Genomic DNA, 20,363 nt, shown 5'->3' on the forward strand with positions numbered 1-20,363 from the left:
AAGGACATAACTTTAATATATTACACATAGCGTAATTTATGAGAACTTCTTGCTTCATATTTATTGACTTTTCATACAACATAAGTGCGAAATATTAAATATTTATTTTACAGAATTTTAGCTATCATTTATCAAGGATGTTTGACCGCAAGTAACTAAAGCTTCTTTGTAAAAAAAAAGGTTTTAATTAATCTGAAAATTTCAATGTCTGTGGATTAATCAAAAGCTTTTACAATTACTAAAGCTATAAATTCTTATAATTAATTTCAAAACAAAATATTTTCATCTTCATATATATTCACTTATAAATCGATGTTTACTGCTTAGGCTACAGAGCTATAGATAAGCTCTTTAAACAATTTTATTGTTTGTATGCCGCTGTAGGTGTTTTTAATGAAGCTAAATATTAAGCTACAGACAGCTACTAATGCAAACTAATTAACATCATTGTGAGAAGCTGTTGAAAGCCACAAAGCACTTGAAAAGGCTTTACTCTTAAATTTCCTTTGAATCAATAAACTGTAATATTTTAATTCCCAAGTCAACCGAATCCCCTAAACAGGCGTAAGCTTTAAGCCTTTGTTTTAAAATTAGAGCTTTAAAGGATTTTCAGCAGCTGCTTTAAGCCACTATCATTGCCTTGAAGTGAAGCTTTTCATTTCAAATGGGCTGGCTCATGTTCACAACAATCATGCGAGCAATACGAGATTTATGGGTGCTCGTAAATAAACTTTTCACAAATGCAATCCACTTGGTAAATCAAATTGCAAATATGATAGAATATATGTTATATATATATGCACATATACACGTGAAGCATGGCGTATAATTGTGGTTGATATGCATACATATATATATACATATATATATTTCAATAATATGGTAAAAAATTAATTAAATTCTCGCAATCAATTTGGCATAAAATGGTCGCTGAATGGAAGAAGTTCATTTCCAATTGATTTGCTGCTGGTTTTTGTGGTACCTATGCACGCACACACACACACACACACACACATACACTCTATGACTGTGTGAGTGTGCGTGTGTGTGGCCAGTGCTACATTTTTGCTGATGCAGTTGAATTTTAATGAAAGCGACTTTGCTTCTTTTTTTCTCCTACGGAAAATTGAATTATAGCAGACAGTGAAAGAAAGAGGGAGAGAGTGCTCTGTCTCACTCACAAGAGAGAGTCTGTGTGTGTGCGAGTGAGCAGCAAAAGTTGTTGAGATTTTCAATTTCTATTGAACTTCTATTGAACTCCGGCGGGCGCATTGAAAAGTAGCTGTGAATAAAAATGAATGGGATATTTTCTGCCACAGCAACTCAGATGGACTTAAAGAACTTTTCTTCTCTTGCTCTGTCTCCCTCTCTCTCTCTCTTTCTCTTTTTGGCTCTCTCTATTCCTTTCTTTCCTACTTGTAATATGACATTGAGTTTCAAGGGATTATTGCTTTTGTGCACATGAATTATTCAGCGATAGTTGACTATCGCAATCATAACTCATATCGAATATATATATATATATTCACAGATCTAATTGCGTGAAATGAATAACGCAGCGAGTCGAAAACTCGTAAAAAGAAAAATCTCGTTTCTCCCTCTTTTTTGTTATTTTTTTCTATTTTTTGTCTATTTCTTTTGGGTTCTCTTGACAATGGCGCCGTTAAAATCAACTGTGGGAAGCGCGCTGCACGAATTTGCATACTCATCATCATAAAGCGGAACATAAGAGGGACAAAAATGACTAGACTCAAGTGAACTGAACGCAGATTATAAGTTTCATAACTCAATAATTAAAAGTAAACCCAACAGAAGAGCTATTAAAACAAGTAGCAGTTCAGTCGTGACGCATATATACGACTAGCCGATGCACTATAAAAATTTTAAAGTAAGTTTACGGTAAGGCGAGAGCAGAGGCTGAACCTCGAATGAGACTGGCTTGAACAATATGATGTTGGAATTTCTTATAAGATCGTTTGATCTACATATGTATATACCTATACTTATAATAGAAAGAAAGAAAATAATAATAAATTTACGAATAAATTTTGTTTAATGTTTTCCTATATTTCACGAATTTAAAATTATATTAAACTAAAATTTGAAGAGGCTTAACAAAGTATAATATTTATTTATTATTATTTTTTTTTAATATTTTTTAAATGAATTTTGATAGCTTCATCAAACATCATTCGCTGTTCAGGCAGTATAACAATATTTTTCATAAAAATTCCAGCTTCAGATCATTTCAGAAATTACTCCACCGCAATATACCCGTTTGCCACACTTTCAATAGTTAAAGGGTATCATTATTAGCAGCAGCTCAAAGTGAAGATTAAATAAGCGACAACGAAAAAAAAAATGAAAAAACACCAACAAATTGTGCACTTTTTAATGGCTCTTAGAGCTAAGGTTAGCACCGTTAAATTGAGTGTTGTAAAGTTTGGCTTGGTTTCGTATTTTCTACGGTTTTTTTTTTTATTTTTATTTTTATTATCTTCGTGTTACACGTTCGCTGATTAGAGTTGTCAGCGGCAGCTGTCTTAAAACCAATCTTAAGCAGCTTATTATAAATTTGCTGTATGCATAAATAAACACGGTGTCTTTGCTCTATCTCACTCATTCTCTCTCTCTCCCCCTCTCTCTCTCTCTCTGTCTCTGTGCGTATGTAATTTACGAGCTTTGGGGTGTGCCACGATGATGTTCAAGTATCCCAAAAAAAAAAAAAAAAAAAAATGAAGTACACATAAAATATTTCAACAAGGTTGAATAATAACTCGTCTTGCAGTTAACACTCGAGTGCCAGGGCGAAGTGATTGCAAATACTTGTAATTGAAGATACCAATTGTGTTTGCCAGCAATTAGCGCCGTCATCTCGCTCTTCCCCACTCACCCTCTCTCTTTCGCTCTTCGTGAGTGTGTGCGTATGCTTACGTATACTTAATTTTTGTGTGGGCTATCGACTGCGCCCGCATCTCAATCGTCTCATTTGGCCCATTCACATTTAAATTTAAATTCAACTTGTGACAACATCCGCTTAGGCAAGCAACCAACCTGCTGTCATTTTCATATTTGGCATTTGGCTTTGAGCTAATTAAAGCGTTTGCTGACTCATATTTATTCTTTTTCGAAGACCGTTTCAACATTTACTTAAAGCATCTTCGTCTTGCTACGCTTCGCTTCATCCCATTCATTTATCATTCTCCCCATTGAGCAGCAATCAATAATAATAATAAGAACTGCGGCTGTTTTCAATGCCAAAAATTCTAGGAAATAATTATGACAGCTTTGGTGTGGTTTTAAGCTTTCATTGTGCAACTAAATTGTTTTCCTAAGCGACTAAAATTTATGGGAAGCACAAGCGAAAGAGTGCTTAATATAAGAGGTTTACAGTTCAAAAGGTGATCTAAAGCATACCTGAGTTTTTGTAAATTAAATTTGTTTGATACATTTTTAATCAATAATTTCCTTTACCTAAAAAACAAGATATTAATGTGAAAAGCCAATTCAGTGTGATCTAGCCAAGTTTAAGTTTTCAGCTAGATAAGAACTTGATTAAATTACGTCTTAAAAAAGTCCAAGAGCATGCAGCAAACGCTTTAATATACTCTCAATAAAAATACTATTAATTTTCAAGCAAGCTTTTAAGTTTTTCAAAAAAGCTTCAATGCTTCTTACACAAGAAGAAGAAGAAGCAGAAGCTCTAGAGTAAGCAACAAAAGTTTACAAACAGTTTCTATGCTTTAATATTAACTCTGAGGCAAGCTTTGAGGCTTTTCAACAGAGCTTCTGATTAATCCTAAGGTAAGACTGAATGAAAAGAAGTTAAGAAGAATAAGAAAATAAAATAATATTAAAACTTAAACTTAAGTTCGATGTTTTCAAGAACGCTTTAATCAAAGCTGATTTATCCTACACAACAAATGGTTGACAAGGTAACAAAAGGTAGTATTCGAAATATTGAGTAATATTACTGATAACTGATCAAATTTCCAGCACTTGAGTTGTCATAACTTAAGCTTTATTGAACTGGAACCCGCAGCAGTTCCTCAACGAAACGCAGCTTAAATCCAAAGTTACGCTTCCATTGAAAGCAACTGACTAAAATTGGATTATTGATATCAGTATTGTAAGCTGTGTATTTCTGCTGGTATTTTTGAAGCAAACAAGCCGAAGAAAATGTTCAGCTGGCATGCTTAAATTCTTATGAACAGCTTAAAATAAAAATAAAATAGCAAACTTTTTAATACCAAGCTCGAAAAAAACAAAAGCAAAAACAACGTCAAACTTTAAGTCCTTTGCATGGTTTTTCTTTTTATTTTCTCCTTTCTCAATCTCGTTTTCAGGTCGCCTTTTTTTTTTTTTTGGTTTTTCGCAGATCAACTCGATGAGCGGAGTGTAAGGCAGAGGGAGAGCTGTGATACGCGCAGCATTTATTAACGTTGCTCACTGGGGCGTGGCAGCTGCTGCCACTGCCAAAAGGTGTTAAGTGGCAGCCACGATGCGAGTGCAAATGATGATGAGCCACGGCCGTAGCCGTAGCCGTAGCTGTAGCCGTAGTCGCCGAATATGAGCGTTGGAAAATCTGCGTAAATTTCGAAGCGAGCAGCCATAAATAACAACAAACACCGCTGAAGGCGGCAGCAACAAACATTGAATGAAATATATGTAAGGAAATGAGAGCGAGCTAATGATAGACTAACTAGATATCCTGTGAGTAAACGAAAATGAAGTGAAAACTGATGTAATTGCTGTGAAAGCAAAGACAATTGAATATGATATATGTAAGAAAATGAGTGTAGTGAAATGACAGACTAGCTAGAAATCCTGTAAATCAATAAACAATACATAAAAGAAGAGATAAGGGTTTTGTATTAAAGTAGAACAATATGTGTTATCTAACCTGGAATGGAATAATATATGAACGCGTTGACTACTTAAACCAAGCTCATACAGAAAAGTAGGGATATATAATTTTTCGTAAATTATTTCAGCTTTAATCTAAGATCCTAAAGAAGCCTGAGAATGTAAACATAACAAAATCCTTAAAATTATATCTACAGCAATTTTAAATAATATGTGCGGCTGCCTTTGCTTGTCTAGCAAACGTTTTTACTAAATTCTCTTCTATTTACACATTAAACATTCTCACTAAATAAACCTTGGCTTTCGTCAAAATTACAGGGTATACTATCATAAACTACATTGTAGACTTGCAGTGCATTTTTTGGTTTGTTTGTTTTCTTGTGCATATTTTATCAGCTCATAAAAATTAACTTTCATAAGCATGAGCACACACATGCACACATTAGTCACTTCTCCTCGCAGCTACAGGGTACCACAAATTTCTGTGTAAAACAATATTTATGAAATTCCCTGCTGATTCTCCAAGGAGGCATTTTCAGTATACATCTTCTTCTTCTCATTTTACATATAGATTTAATGGTTAATTAAATTGGGAGGCGAAAAACGTGCGAATACGCGCTTCAAGCTGAAATCTCCAATTGAAAAAGTTGCAATGGCCAAACCAAATTGGAAATTCAATTGGAAAACAACTGCCAACAACGCACACATACACAGAAAACACACACACGCATGCACACTGATACAAACAGATCTGAACACTTGCCGCACAAACATTTGCGCAAAGTTGCGGACAACGCGCGTTGACTGTGGTCAGAAATTCAGAGTATGAAATCTTTTAGAGCGGAGTGAGCTGAACACGATAAATTATAGGGGCTAGACATTATAGGAACTACGGATTTATGTAGCGGTATATGATGATTTGATATAAATTTTCTCTAAATAAAATATAATTTTATAAAATATTAAATAATAATTAATAGTTGAAATAAATATTCTTTGCAAAATTATAGGTCATTTATAAAAAAAAAAAATTCAAATTAAAAAAAATAATAAAACATATTTGACAAACAAATATTTGATAAAAAATTAAAAAAAAAAAATAAATAAACAAAAAAATAAATAAATAAAAATAAGAGAAAAGGTAAATCTTATAGAGATCATAGTTTATATATGGGCATTTGTCATACCTTAGTTTAAGCTAAGAATCTTGGGCTATTTAGTATATGTATTTATTCGAGATTAGCATTAATCCAGAATTAAGACGAACTTAGAAAGTTAAGCACTTGCAACTGAAGCTTTTGACTTGACTGACAATTGTAGCTAAGCAACTCTGAACTTTATAGTTAGCTATTCTAAAAATGTGTTTTATTTCTATTCAATTCTGTCTACTTCCAGAAATGTTAAATAAGATAATTTTATTTAATTTTATTTTTATTTTTATTTATTTTTTTTTTTTTTTTGATTTTTTTATCTAATGCTATTTCTGTCTACATACCATATATAGTGATATATGTACATTTTCTAATATTTTCATCGAATTCCTAGATTTTCACGCGCTCATCTCTAGCTAAAAATGCATTTGCGGAAGCTAAAGAAAATTACGTCAGTGGCTTGCTAAAAGTACACACAAGGCATACACACACACATATACACACATATATATACATAGAAACACACACACACATACAAGCACATACAGGCACACACATACATATACTCATAGATAAGTGACTGCTTGGGTGCTTAAGAGATAGACCAATACATGCCTGGCAGGGCAAAGAGTGCGTATGTGCATGCGTGTGTGAGTGTGTGTACATGTGTGTGCCAAAGCCAAGCAGCAGCAGCAGCAGCAGTCAAAGTTGGCAATGTTGCCATAGTAAGCAGTAGCTGCTCCTCCTCCGCCCCCCACCGCCTCCTTTGCCATCTCCTCTGCATTCCGCTTCATCGTCAACTCTTCACCAATGACGCAGACGATTGAATCGCTTGGCCCAAAGAGTTTGGTAGCGCGAACAACAGAATTGGGTCAAATGCCGCATATTTGGCCAAGCAGCTGGCTTTAGCCGTACAGGGCGACAGCGCTGCCTTCTTTAACGGTTAATGTTATTGCGCTTTTGCTCGTTTATCGCCGGCCATTGTTCTAGCTGAGATTTAGTTGAGCAGACGCACGCTGTGGCTCAAAGTGCGCAAGCAAAGTCAAAGAGGCACAAGCACACATACGCACACACACACACATAGATAAAAGTCAAACGGCAGCCGCTTAAATTTACTTTACGACTCATTGTAAACGGCATTACGATGGAGTCAAAGTCACAGAAGGCAAATTGTTAAGGAACGACGAAAGGCAGCAGCCGAACACAGGCCAATCATATATGTGTGTGTGTGTGTGTGCGTGTGTTTGTGTGCGTGGTTCAATTTGTGTTAGCAAATTGTGTGTGCGTTATGATTAGCAAATTTTCATGCAATTGTTTACACATTCCCATTACATATTTATTGTTTCTGCCATCGATTGCTTATAGCTAAATAGCTAAAAATACATATGAATGCTGGCCAAGCACAGGCAAATAATAAAAAATATTTGTATACATACATACATACATATTTATTACAATATATCGCACGGCATATGCAGCTGTAGTTGACAGCATTTTAGAGCTCTTTAAAAGGCTTTAACGCCGCTTTGATATATTTATTTAATATTTAATTTGCTTGTCAACTTCATTCTCTCATGTGGAAACTCAAGCACTCACAAAGCAATCAAGTCAATGTTTTGGCAATAAAATTAATATTAAATTTATTATTATTTATACGCTTTTTAAACTTATTTTTGACTTGGTAAAAACTAATTGTCGTAAATTTATAAGTTCATTTTTGGCATTGGCAGCTAATCTCCTGCATGAATGAATGAAATTAGATTTACAGTTAGTTATCAAAACAATTTAAATTTATTATTAGTTTTTTTTTTTTTAATATTAAAAAATGTTGTATATTGTATATTTAATATGCTTATTCTCATTTATACTGTTGATATAAGAAATAAATATTAAAAAAATATATATAAGAAGTATATTTTTGACATATTTTATATTTTTGTATAATTTATATTTTGAACACGCGTTATAGAGATTTTTTTTATTTATAATAAGAGTTTCATATATTTTTTATATAAAGTATATATTTTATTTTTAATTTTTTTATATTATTATTATGTTTGTAATTAAAAATATTTTTGTTGTATATTTATTTCTTCTTTTTTATTTATTTTTCAAAATATATATTCATATTTATACTATTTTTATTTATTTTAAATTATTTTTATTTTTATTTATTTTTTATTTTTATATATATATATGTTTTTTTTTGTTCTTATTTCAGTAATTGATACTTTTTTGCATAATAAATTTAATTAAATTTGAATTGAAAATCATGAAATAAATTTTATTTTATCTCTTTTAACTTTGTTTTTTATTGGAATTTAATTTGTTATTATGAAATGTTTATTTACATTTCTTTAAACTGCTCCCAAATTACACTCATTGTTATCGCCACGAAACTTTTTCAGCCTGAACAGCTTGCAGCATTTAGGCTAATTTCTAAAAAAATAAATTTATTGTTGAAAACCACATAAAATTGTCATAAAAACCTTTGCCATTTCCTAAAGTGAAATAAAATGAATCGTAAAATTTAAGCTTTTAGCTACGCCCTATCGTCCCCCCTTTTTGATTGTATTATAAAATTAAGCTGCTTGCAAACAGAACATTTATTACATTTATGCTTAAAACATAAACAACTTTTTGTATATATTTGTATGCATATATGTGTGTATATATGTATATATCCCTTTCTCTACATCGTCCCATTAAAGCTTAATTAATTTTTACAACAATTTAGTGTAGCAAGTCTTTAATTATGATTACTTTCGTTTAATAAACGTCATGATTATTAAAATTAATTTGATGGCGCAAAGCTGCGGCCACATTGTTGTTGCAAGTTGTTGTTGTTGTTGCTGTTGCCAACATTTTGTGTCAGCCATTTGCCAGCGGCTGGCGTTGCAAGTAGATTGGAGCACAGTTTGCCAGTTCTTTTAGTTTTCTATGCTTGCTCACGAGTTGAGAAGAGAGTATATTGGCTCTCACCTGAACATATTGAATTTGGCTACCATTGTAGATAGACATCTGTTAGGGGCGTGGTAAAGCAAGCTATATCTATGTGTATAGAGATTATGATGCAGTCAGTTCTTTAATATTTGTCCAAGAGTTTGACAGCAAAGAATTATACATATAGATGTCCTTCTCTCGCTCTCTCTCTCGTCTCACAACTTTCATTCTCCAATTTCCCTTTCATATTAGCCCCTAAATTCACATAACATCGATTGCTTAATTAATTCAGCCAACGAGCATTATGCAGTCCGCTTGACTCCATTGCGAAATTCTTGCTTTCGCTGCAATTAATGACGTTGCAGCGACGACTGTGGCATGCCGCAGGCAACTGGCCAACACAATGTTACAGACTTTCAATATATATACATACATATATACATTCATTTTTTGTTTCCAATCCCGGCCTCTGCTCCCCGTCAATTGAGACATTTTGTAAATTTAATGTTTTAATTAGAGATAGCTGAAGAGACGACGCTTAAGCCCAGGCCGAACTGGGCTTAATGGCTAATGCAGTGTTGCCACAAAATTGATGTGGCACAGTTCACATTTAAGCTTAACAGCCGCAGCGCTGCTACTGACGAGAGGGAGTGAGAGAGCGAGAGAGAGAGAGACTTCTGTGTCTACGTGTGCTAGCAAAATTTCGTTACCTTCGGTTGAGTTACATAGCAGCAGGTCCCCATGGAGCGTGGTTGGCATATAGAATATGTTGCAACATGCAATACACACACACACACTCAGAGAAAGAGAGAGAGAAACCCACACACAGACACACACACACACGCACACACACACATGTAGTTCAAGCAAATCCCATTTGTCACGCCTGCAACGCTCGACCCGTTCGGTTTGTCAGTCTCCATTGACCCGGCAACCAGCAGGCAGACAGTTGGGACAGTTGGGGCGTGGCTGAGGTGCTTTCAAATTTCACCTTGTAAAATCTAATATAAATGCAAACGCAAATGTCAAAAATTGTAAAATTAAAAATCACATCTGTCTGGCTGGCCCCATGCCGCACTTGCAACTATTTTTGCGCACACACGTCGTATACGCAACATTATTTAACTTTTTTCTCTCTCTTTCTCTCTCTCTCTCTCTGTCACTCTTTCTCTCGTTCGTATCGCATCTGTCACATTACGTATACGCAATCAGTCGTCATCGTCGTCTGTGGATATACGCCACATATTGACGACAGAAATTTACACAGTGTTCACTGCCAAAAATTAACTGTTTAAGATGAGTTTGAAATGATGAAAGCGACAGATATCCTGGAATTTGAAATTGAAGGTGCAATTGTAGTGTGTGAGAGAGAGAGAGAGAGAGAGAGAGAGAGATAGAGACAAGGAGAAGATGTGTTAGAGATGTGAATTTACTTTGAATCTGGCCGGGTTTTTTATGTTTATGAAGAGACTAAGATAAAAGAAATTTATGGAAATATAAGGGGAGAATAATTTGCCAGAGGAACACGTGAAATCTAGGCATTTTTAGTGTTAATAATAGCATTCAAATCAAATTTCCTTTTCAATTTAAATGAAAGACTGTAGCAAATATTAATCTTAACCCTAGACTGCCTTAGATTTTTTGATTATACATTTTTTTCAATTTAAAATGAACTGAAGCCATTTGCTACTCATATTAAAAAGCTGCTCACATATATTATATCTCCTAAATATTTGTAAATTCAATTTTATTCGATTAATTTTAATTTTTTTTTAAATTTAGAATTTTTTTATTTTTATTTATTTTTTTTATTTTATTATTATTATTTTTTTATATATATATTTTCTTATTATTATTATTATTTTTTTTAGGATGTAGGGTGATCTGTAAGGCCAAAGATTAAATTGATTTTACATTACATGATCTACAATTTTCTGCTCACCTTCTTTAGCTACCAACTGTATATACCTCTTAGAGGGCGCTCAACCTAAGGTAACCAATGAAAATACATCAAATATTTGCAGCGAGAGTTGTTTGAAGGGTTTTTGGCACAATAAATGTCAGCAATGTTTGATGTTGATTGAACATCGCGTCGCGTGTACATATCATGCGGCACAAGTGCATGTGTCGATGCAAAAAAATATAAAAAACAAGTAAGAAAGCTCTAGTCGAGACTGCTCGACTACGAGATCCCCTGAACCCTTCGAGCAACTGATATTTCAATAATAATTCGCACATACACACGCACACACACACACACGCATACAAACAAACACACGCACACACACACACAGACGCATATATAGGCGATTACGCTTGGGTTGCGCTGCAGTGTTTGCAATATTTTGAGAACTTATTTGTGGAGTAATTTAATTTCTAGACGTACGATCGTAATGAAACTTTCAGAACGTAATCATAATATTTAAATGTATGTGTATACCGAAGCACAAGTCTCTAGTATTTGATATACGACTTTTACAAAGATGAGGGTGAGGGGGTGGATATAGGGGCGGGGGGTAAGTTTTAACAAAAACCGAAATTATATAAAATGCGTCTTAATATATATTTAAAATTTGGACGCTCTAGCTTTAATGATGTAGGAGACATAATTTTTTAACAGACTTTCGATAAGGTTTTTTATCGATAAAAAAATATCGGAATGCGTTATCGTTTTTTAGTGATAAACTCGATATGCGCGCGATATATATGGACATTTTAAAAAAAAGTTGAAGTCTCTAGCTCTTATATCTTCTGAGATCGACGCGTTCATACATACGGACAGACGGACGGACGGACGGACGGACGGACGGACGGACGGACAGACAGACAGACGGACAGGGCCAAATCGACTCAGCTCGTCGTGCTGATCAAGAATATATATACTTTGTGGGGTCTGCCACGCCTCCTTCTGCCTGTTACATACATTTCAACAAAACCATTATACCCTGATTTCCCATTTTCAATGGGTTCAGGGTATAAAAATATACATATATATATGTGTGTATACATATATTTAAATATTTATATACAAGTGTGCGTGTGCACAGCAAAAGTTTGCAATACAATTTAACAAATGTGCTTGACAAATTGTCAAGAGAAAAAGCGAACCAAATGTGAAATGAAAAGTTTCATCAATATAAAATGTTAAAAAAAAAAAATGTATATATTGAACGAATATGCAGATCTATAAATATATGTATATATATGTATTTCTATACATAGAGTGAGATTAAAAGGAACTTTTGCAAGCTTGAAGTTAGTGCACGCAATTTGGCATTAAAAATTGCATTGCATAAAAGTTTTCATTTATGTTGCATTTACTTTTTAATTTACAAACAGACACACACACACGTATGAGTCTACGTGCGTACGTGCGTGTGTGTGTCTCTTTAGTAGGTGTCTGCCGGCTAAAATGAATTTTATTTTAATTTATGCACAGACATCAACAGACGCAGCCAGACAAACTAAGGCACAGGTCGTCGTCGTTGTGCGACCCCTCGTATGACCCCTCTCTGTACCCTTCCACCTACCTCACGAAATTCACACGCAAACTCATTGACAAACACACACACACACGCACACTCACACACGCAACTGCTGGAAAACGGAAACGGAAATATGCGCAATTTTTCAACAAGACAATGTCTGTCAGTCGGGCAAAAGGCGACAACAACAACAACAACAACAGCAACAGCAACAAAATAGATGGGGGCAAATGCAAAATGATAAGCCGAAAAGTTTTTCTGGCGTTTTCCCTCAACTTTTCTTGCACTTGCACAAAATTATTTAAGTTTTTGGCCGTTTGTTTGAGTTTGCTGTTTGCAGTTTTTGTTTTTTTTTTTTCAGTTTTTATTCAGTTTTCGGCTTTGTTTCAAGTGCGTTTCGCATTTAAAAAATGTGAAAAACAAAATGTTGAAATAATTAAAGAAGTGCGTGCCAAATGGAGAGATTAAGCGCTCAAACACTGGCCAACAACAGAAAAGTTTTGCCTAACCGAAATTGGGTCAATTAAAAAGTTGTCTTGCGGCCCGGTTGAATGGCCAGAGAAAAGTCTCTAAGCAAGCTGCTCGTTAAGTAGTTGCTGAACTAATTAAAGTATTTGTTTTTTTTTTTCACTTTTATTTCGAAAACAAAATGTTAAATTGAATAGAGTTTTGATCTCAGAAAGTGGTTAAAATTTTAGTGTATTTTATTTTATTTGTATAAATTAATTTTGATAAGACATTAATATATTGTATATGTTTATTAAAATTTCAAATGCATTTTAGTGCTTCTTTACCAAGTTCTCCAAATCTTTGGCATTAACTGAAATCTTATCTTCCTGAATATCATGTAAATTTTTAGGCCAAAAATAATAAAGAGAAGAAAAACAATTCAGCAGCTGGAGCAGTTTATGCTGCATAGCAAAGCCATTTAAAAACGTTTTTATACTTTGAGCCAAATAATTCATTGAGATTCATTTTGGTCAACAGCTGGTTTTATTGTCATGAAAGTCATTTGTTTTATATTTAAGTTTATAGACGCAATTAAAAAAAAAAAAAAGAAATTAAGCAGCAGACTCAATGAAACTGTAATAAAAGTTGTTTTTAAAGGTATTTTGACTGCATAATGCACCATTAATACCCTTTAATTCACATTAAAAACAAAAAATGTCAAGGCTGCAAAAAAAAAAAAAAAAAAAAAAAAAAAAAAAAAAAAAAAAATCAAAATTGAATAAAATTTATAAAAATTAAGAAAACCAGCTTTATATTACACTCAGAAAAACAGGTTCAAATTGCGTTGCCAAATCCCTTGAGCACACACCCATATATATACATATATATATATATACTAAAAAAGTGCCCCTTAGCATTTTACAGTAATTTGTATGCCACAAATAAACAGTAAATTAGCACGCAAATATGGCAAGGATATTTGTAGATTCCATACAATAAATTGGTATTTTTCTGGCAGCTGCAGATGTCCAAATTGAATTTCAGTATTTTTTTCCGTTCGCAGAATTCTACGCGAAATGAATTCGCACTCGAATAAGAGCAATCCAATTCGTGGCATTAATTTAAAGCACATTTTGTATCATTTTTCTTTTTCGTTTGGTATTTTTATACCCTGAACCCATTGAAAATGGGAAATCAGGGTATAATGGTTTTGTTAAAATGTATGTAACAGGCAGAAGGAGGCGTGGCAGACCCCACAAAGTATATATATTCTTGATCAGGGCGACGAGCTGAGTTGATTTAGCCCTGTCCGTCTGTCTGTCCGTCCGTCCGTCCGTCCGTCCGTCCGTCCGTCCGTCCGTCCGTCCGTCCGTCCGTCTGTCCGTATGTTTGAACGCGTCGATTTCAGAAGATACAAGAGCTAGAGACTTCAACTTTTTTTTAAAATGTCCGTATATATCACGCGGATATCGAGTTTATCACTAAAAAACGATAACTCATTCCGATACTTTTTTATCGATAAAAAACCTTATCGAAGATCAGTTTAAAAATTATATCTCCTACATCTTTCAAGCTACAGTGTCCAAATTTAAAATGTATATTAAGACGCATGTCATACAATTTCGGTTTTTGTTAAAATTTACCCCCCACCCCAAAATCCACCCCCTCACCCTAATCTTTGTAAAAGTCGTATATCAAATACTAGAGACTTGTGCTTCGGTATACACATACATTTAAACAATATAAATACGTTCTGAAAGTTTCATTACGATCGTACGTCTAGAAATTAAATTATTCAACAAATAAGTTCTCCTAATATTGCCAACACTGCAGCGCAACCCAAGCGCAATCGCCTGTATATGTGAGTGTGTGTATATGCGTGTGTTTGTTTGTATGCGTGTGTGTGTGCGTGTATTTGTATGTATGCGTGTGTGTGTGTGTGCGTGTGTGTTTGCTAATTATTTTTGAAATATCAGTTGCTTGTAGGGTTCAGGGGATCTCGTAGTCGAGCAGTCTCGACTAGAGCTTTCTTACTTGTTTTATTTGAAACAATAAAAAGTTGTTTATCACGGGCTGCCACAAGCACGCGGCCGAACGCATTTAAATGAGCCGCAAACAACAATTATTGTAAATGCTTCTGCACATATACATAGATACACACATATATATCTACAATTTATACTTATACATACATATATGTATACATTTTGCAGCCATATTTATGTGTGATTTTTATGCAGAATGCATAAATTGTTTGCAAATGACGGAAAAGTCAGCAGAACAAACGTCGCACAGCCAGCAATAAATATAAAAACAATATGCATTCGATTATTCAATATTGATATGCAGAGCTATTATTTGAAATGAGCTTTAAGTCATAAATTAATCCCTCAGATCCTGTAATAAACAGAGTAAATAGCTGCAAAATGTGCAGAGCTTTCAGCTGCAAGAGTTTAAGGCTTTCAACTAATCGCTTAATGAAGCTTTGAGCTTTAATATTAAAGAAAATATGTAGAAATGCAAAAAATGGACGAATTTTTAATTGCTAATTTATTATTTTAGGTAACAGTTGGTTACCAAATGCTAAGATCGTAGAGCTTCTTTACCATAATGCATTACTTTTTATGTTTTTACACCTACCTCAAATCGATGCACTTTTTAAGAACAATGCCATAGAGCTTTGAGTTTAAGTTCAAACCTAAGCTGCCGAAAGCTAAAAGCTAACTCGCTTCACATCTGTATTGGTGCCCCTTTCAATTTAGTTTTTAATCCACTTGCATTTCGCTGCAATTGTCTTTGAAAGTTGAGTAAATGGCAAAAGTTTTCAATCAATGCAAGATTTTTCGAAATGTTTATTATTTATCGTTGATTACCGGGCGAAAACTTTCTAATGAAGTAATCAGAAATTGTTTGTTATGCAAACAATGGGAAAATGTCGTTAAATCAGTGCATGCTGTGACTCAACCGAACGCAGTGCAACTCGGCTTTGCTGCTAAAATCAACTATAAAATTAATTAAAGGTAACAATCGGAGTTTAGCTGGACGCCAAGCGAATGGAAACAGGTCAGTGCATAAATTGCAAGAAAACAGCAAAGCCGGAAGACAAACGACAAAAACAGTAGAAAATTAAATGTAAAGAGACAAAGAGTGAGCGGGAGGGCGCGGGACAGACAGACAAAGGCAGCGGCGACAACTTCATGAATTGTGCAACGAGCATACAGAAGCGCCCAAAAACGAAGAGTTTACAAAGAAGCATTTGAGTGGGCTTCAAGATAACAAAGTTCAAATACCCTAGAAGAGAAATGAACTTAATAAAAGAATGAACTGAAGAAAAGATGATTTATAGACTAAGCTTTAATGGTATTACAAGAGTTCAATATGAAGTTTTCATACTCTCTCAGAAGTAAATCTGAACCCAATTTATAGCAGTCTTTGCTATAAGATCTTAAGTTACTCACAGAACAAACGTAGGTTAACTATTATACAATTTTTTATAATTTATAATATTTATTATAATATTTAAGATCCCGTATTAAATTTTAATTATATATACCTAATATATACTATGTATATCTACAGTTTTACATGCTACATAAAAACATATCACATTGCATATGCACCATAATATGTAACGTTCTTCATTATCCATCTATAAATCTATCTATCTATCTTAATATTATCTCAATTGATTTTTAGTATTTAAAGAGACCTTCATTCCCATAGATAGATAAAGACAAATAAAGTAAGATATTATTATTATTATTATTATAACAGAGAGACTTTAACACATCTCAACCATCATTTACTTTCCATTTCGCGTTGCACTTGCCAGCATATACTCTCTGCATACCCTGCTGAGAGGGTATGCTGAGCATAAGTATGTATAAAACAATAAATTAAAATGCAAATTTAAACGAAAATGAATGTAAACAGTAACAAACACTTGCAGCGCTGCGCTGCCTGCAATCAGCTTGCTCTCAGATATGTCTTATATAGACTGCCAGCTAGCAGTCAGCTCAAGGCGACTGCAATTGCAACTGCAACAAATTGTGGCGACAATGAGACTACGCCGGGTTAGCTGCTAAAAAAAACAGGAGCGGAATAAACTACTCTACTCAAGTGGGCCCAGGGGCTGAAAAGTTCAGCTTAAAAAAGCAATAGGGAAACTAAAGGAATTTTTATTAAATTTAATTTATAATAATTTAATTTTGTATTATTTATTTATGTTATTTATAAGCAATAAAATATTTTACAAATTTTAATTATAGATATATATGTCGATATAGAGTTAGTTGAGCTATACGAACTTAGTAAAAATTTGTTAAAATATATAAATTGTTATAAATTTAGTTTTCGATTTGTTAAAGTCTCTCTAATATCCTATTGCCCCATTTGGGCCGTCTTAACCCTGCTGATCCGCACCTGTGCTTATACACTCTGCTGACTGATGAGGCGGAAGTGTCATGGAAAGCGAAAAAAAAAGACAGTCTCAACTATAGCGACTCGACGGCGACCAACTGACCCGAAAAAATACCAAAAAAAGAAACACTCGAATAGCCCAGAATTCGATGCGAATCTTTAGATAGATTGCCAGGCGATAGAAGTGGCCCATTGTTCCGCTAGCCGGCCTGAAGGTCAGCCATTGTATGGTAGTGTGTGTGTGTGTGTGTGTGTGTGTGTGTGTGTGTGTGTGTGTGTGTGTGTGTTGTGTGTGTGTGTGTGTGTGTGTGTGTGTGTGTGTGTGTGTGTGTGTGTGTGTGTGTGTGTGTGTGTGTGTGTGTGTGTGTGTGTGTGTGTGTGTGTGTGTGTGTGTGTGTGTGTGTGTGTGTGTAAGTGCTTTGGGCCAGAGCCAAAACAAACGTAAAACGAAGTTGCGCCAGTTACCACGTGTCACTTACCTAGTGGGCGTGCCACAATAAACGCCCAAATAATACAATAAAAAAATGCAGTTTCCAAAAATCTGTCTGGTCTTACCTAAAAGTAAAATAGAAAACCAGATAAATATGGTATATTCAATATGGAGATATTTAGTTTTAGTTACTAAAAATAAATAATAAAAAAAATAAAGGAAAAACTTTAGTTTAATTTACAAAATATTGTATAACAGATATGGGGGCGGTTCCTTTGTGTGTGGATGCCACAGTTTGTGGCAAGTTGCAACTGTGCTTTGCGGCCAGCCAGGCAGCTACACCCGCAGAACGATAAAAAACTTTCTTGTTTTATTTATCTCACAAATTTGCATTGTTTTATTTTAGTTTTTTGCACTCAAATAATTGCAACAGAAAGAGCAAGAAATTCGCAAATGGCTCTGACCGCCAAACCAGAAAGCAGAGCAAAACAATAAAAGTGACTAAAAATGGGTTTTAGCTAGAACGTGTGGGAGTGAATGACTGGCGAATACCCTATGTTTTCTGTAGATTTGTATAATGCTCAGTAAATTTTGATATTTATTGTAAAAATTAAAAATTGTTTTATAATTTACTTGTAGTTTATATTATACAGACATATGCTCTCTATACAAAGAGAGTCCTAGAATATTTTGTTGTTAACATTTTAATTACTAATCTAAACACATTTTGTTTAGATATAGCATCTTTTTCACAATTTTTAAAAGAATTAAAAATTTACTTAAATTGAAAATTATTTTTCTAAAAGACCTTAATTTGATTTAAGTTCTATAACCTCCTCTCTGCCCTCTGGATTTTTTGTTACAATTCATATTTATTTTAGTTTACCATAAGTAATAATGTATTCTATGAGCCTACGTGACGATCAGAAGATATCCTTATCCTCTATATTATGTTCTCTTCTATTGCTTCTGCATTACAATTTAATCTAAAAATACATAATGAATTTTTATCAATCAAGCATTATATCATTCTTTAATTTTATTTAGCAATGAATTCTCTGAAAAATCCACAAAAGATCTATCACACTCCAAAAACTTTTAATTTATCTGCAAAAAGAATTTATATATAATTAGAATTACAGCATAAAATTCTTTTTTCAATATGTCTTGTATACGCTTCTTCCTCATTAATATTCTATATTATTCATGCATCTAACTTTCATTTGAATGCAATTTCAGATTTGTTGGGAAATTTTTTCATTTAAAATATCCACAAAAAACCCTCGACCAAAAGTGCTGCTGGCCTTCCAACCATTAGTTTCAAGCATATTAAAATCGAAGTAAATAAAATTGAAACACAAAAATGAGCGAACCACAAATGAGAATAGAGCTCGAGCTGGCTGTTGGCTGTTTGTTCGTTTCTGGCTGCATTTGCCACTGGCTATGACCGAAAACAACTCTCGAATGGATTTCGTTGTTGTTTCTGGCGTGTTTAATGATTATTTGCATATTGTTGCAGCCAAACAGCTGACAAAAGTCAAACGAAAGCAGTCGAGAATCGAATAAAAAAAAAGCGATTTACTGCTATTTATGAGTCGCCCGAGGTGCATGAATATTTATTGGATGCACAGCACCGAAACCAAATGGGGAATAATTAATAGTAATAAATGCGAAACTAGTGCAAAAAATACCAAAGAAAAGCAAATACAGTTTGAAATGAATGAACTAAAATTTGATAAAGATATATGTAACAGAAGAGCTGTAGAAGTAGTTAAATGAATCAAAATCAATTTATTTGAAGTTGAAATTCATCTTGAAACACTCATTTAATTTTTAGTTCAATAATTTATTGTTCAATTCTATTGTCATCGAAAAACATTTCTTAAAAAGTTTTCTGTGCGTAAATAAATTCACATTTCAATTGAATTGTATTACGATTCCATTTCCTTCTCATGATACTTCAAACATTTGCATTCAATTCATCCAAATCATCTGAATGTGTGTGTGGGTGTGTGTTTTCTTATCATTTCATATAATATCAAATAAAAGCTGCAAAATTTGGACAAGACGTTAAATAAACAATAAATATTTGAAGATTTACAGATTGAAGTGAAGAATCTGCTTCAATGGAATGAACTAATGAATAAAAATTCAAATATATAGCAAAAACATAAAAAATCGAATGCCATCAATACATGGCATCCAACAGAAGCTTAAATAAACAACGCACACACTCACACACACACACACACAGACGCCATACATACAGACACGCCCACACATAGCCATACCCGCACTCTCTGCTCTAACATTTCCATTTGAAATGTTAACCAAATGTTGAGCGAGGCGTTCAATTCAATTGAAAAGATTTTTCATCAAATTCAAACACGTCGATGCAGAAGCTGGCAAATGAATTATTGCTCCTGGGCGTCTATTTTTGTTGAACCAAAATCCCGGACCAACACCAGAGTGCAAACACAGACTCCACACACACCAACGCTGGTCGAAAATGAATCATTTGTAATATTATTTCATTTTATTTTATATTTTTTTTTTTATTTGAAACTGCGCCAAAAACTTGACACCTCTTAAATAAATACCCAAAAATAAACCCGTCAA

The 20,363-nt window shown here is 33.8% G+C and overlaps 1 protein-coding gene across 3 annotated transcripts in view; it reads right to left on the reverse strand.

Annotated features, from left to right (window-relative positions):
• The window catches only part of haf (leucine-rich repeat and fibronectin type-III domain-containing protein hattifattener), an 81,116-nt gene that overhangs the window by 21,247 nt on the left and 39,506 nt on the right, over window positions 1–20,363 (reverse strand). The window lies entirely within an intron of this gene.

This window comes from Drosophila navojoa, chromosome 3, assembly GCF_054131105.1.
Source record: "Drosophila navojoa isolate 15081-1374.11 chromosome 3, UAZ_NAV_1.0, whole genome shotgun sequence".
Lineage (NCBI taxonomy): Eukaryota > Metazoa > Arthropoda > Insecta > Diptera > Drosophilidae > Drosophila > Drosophila navojoa.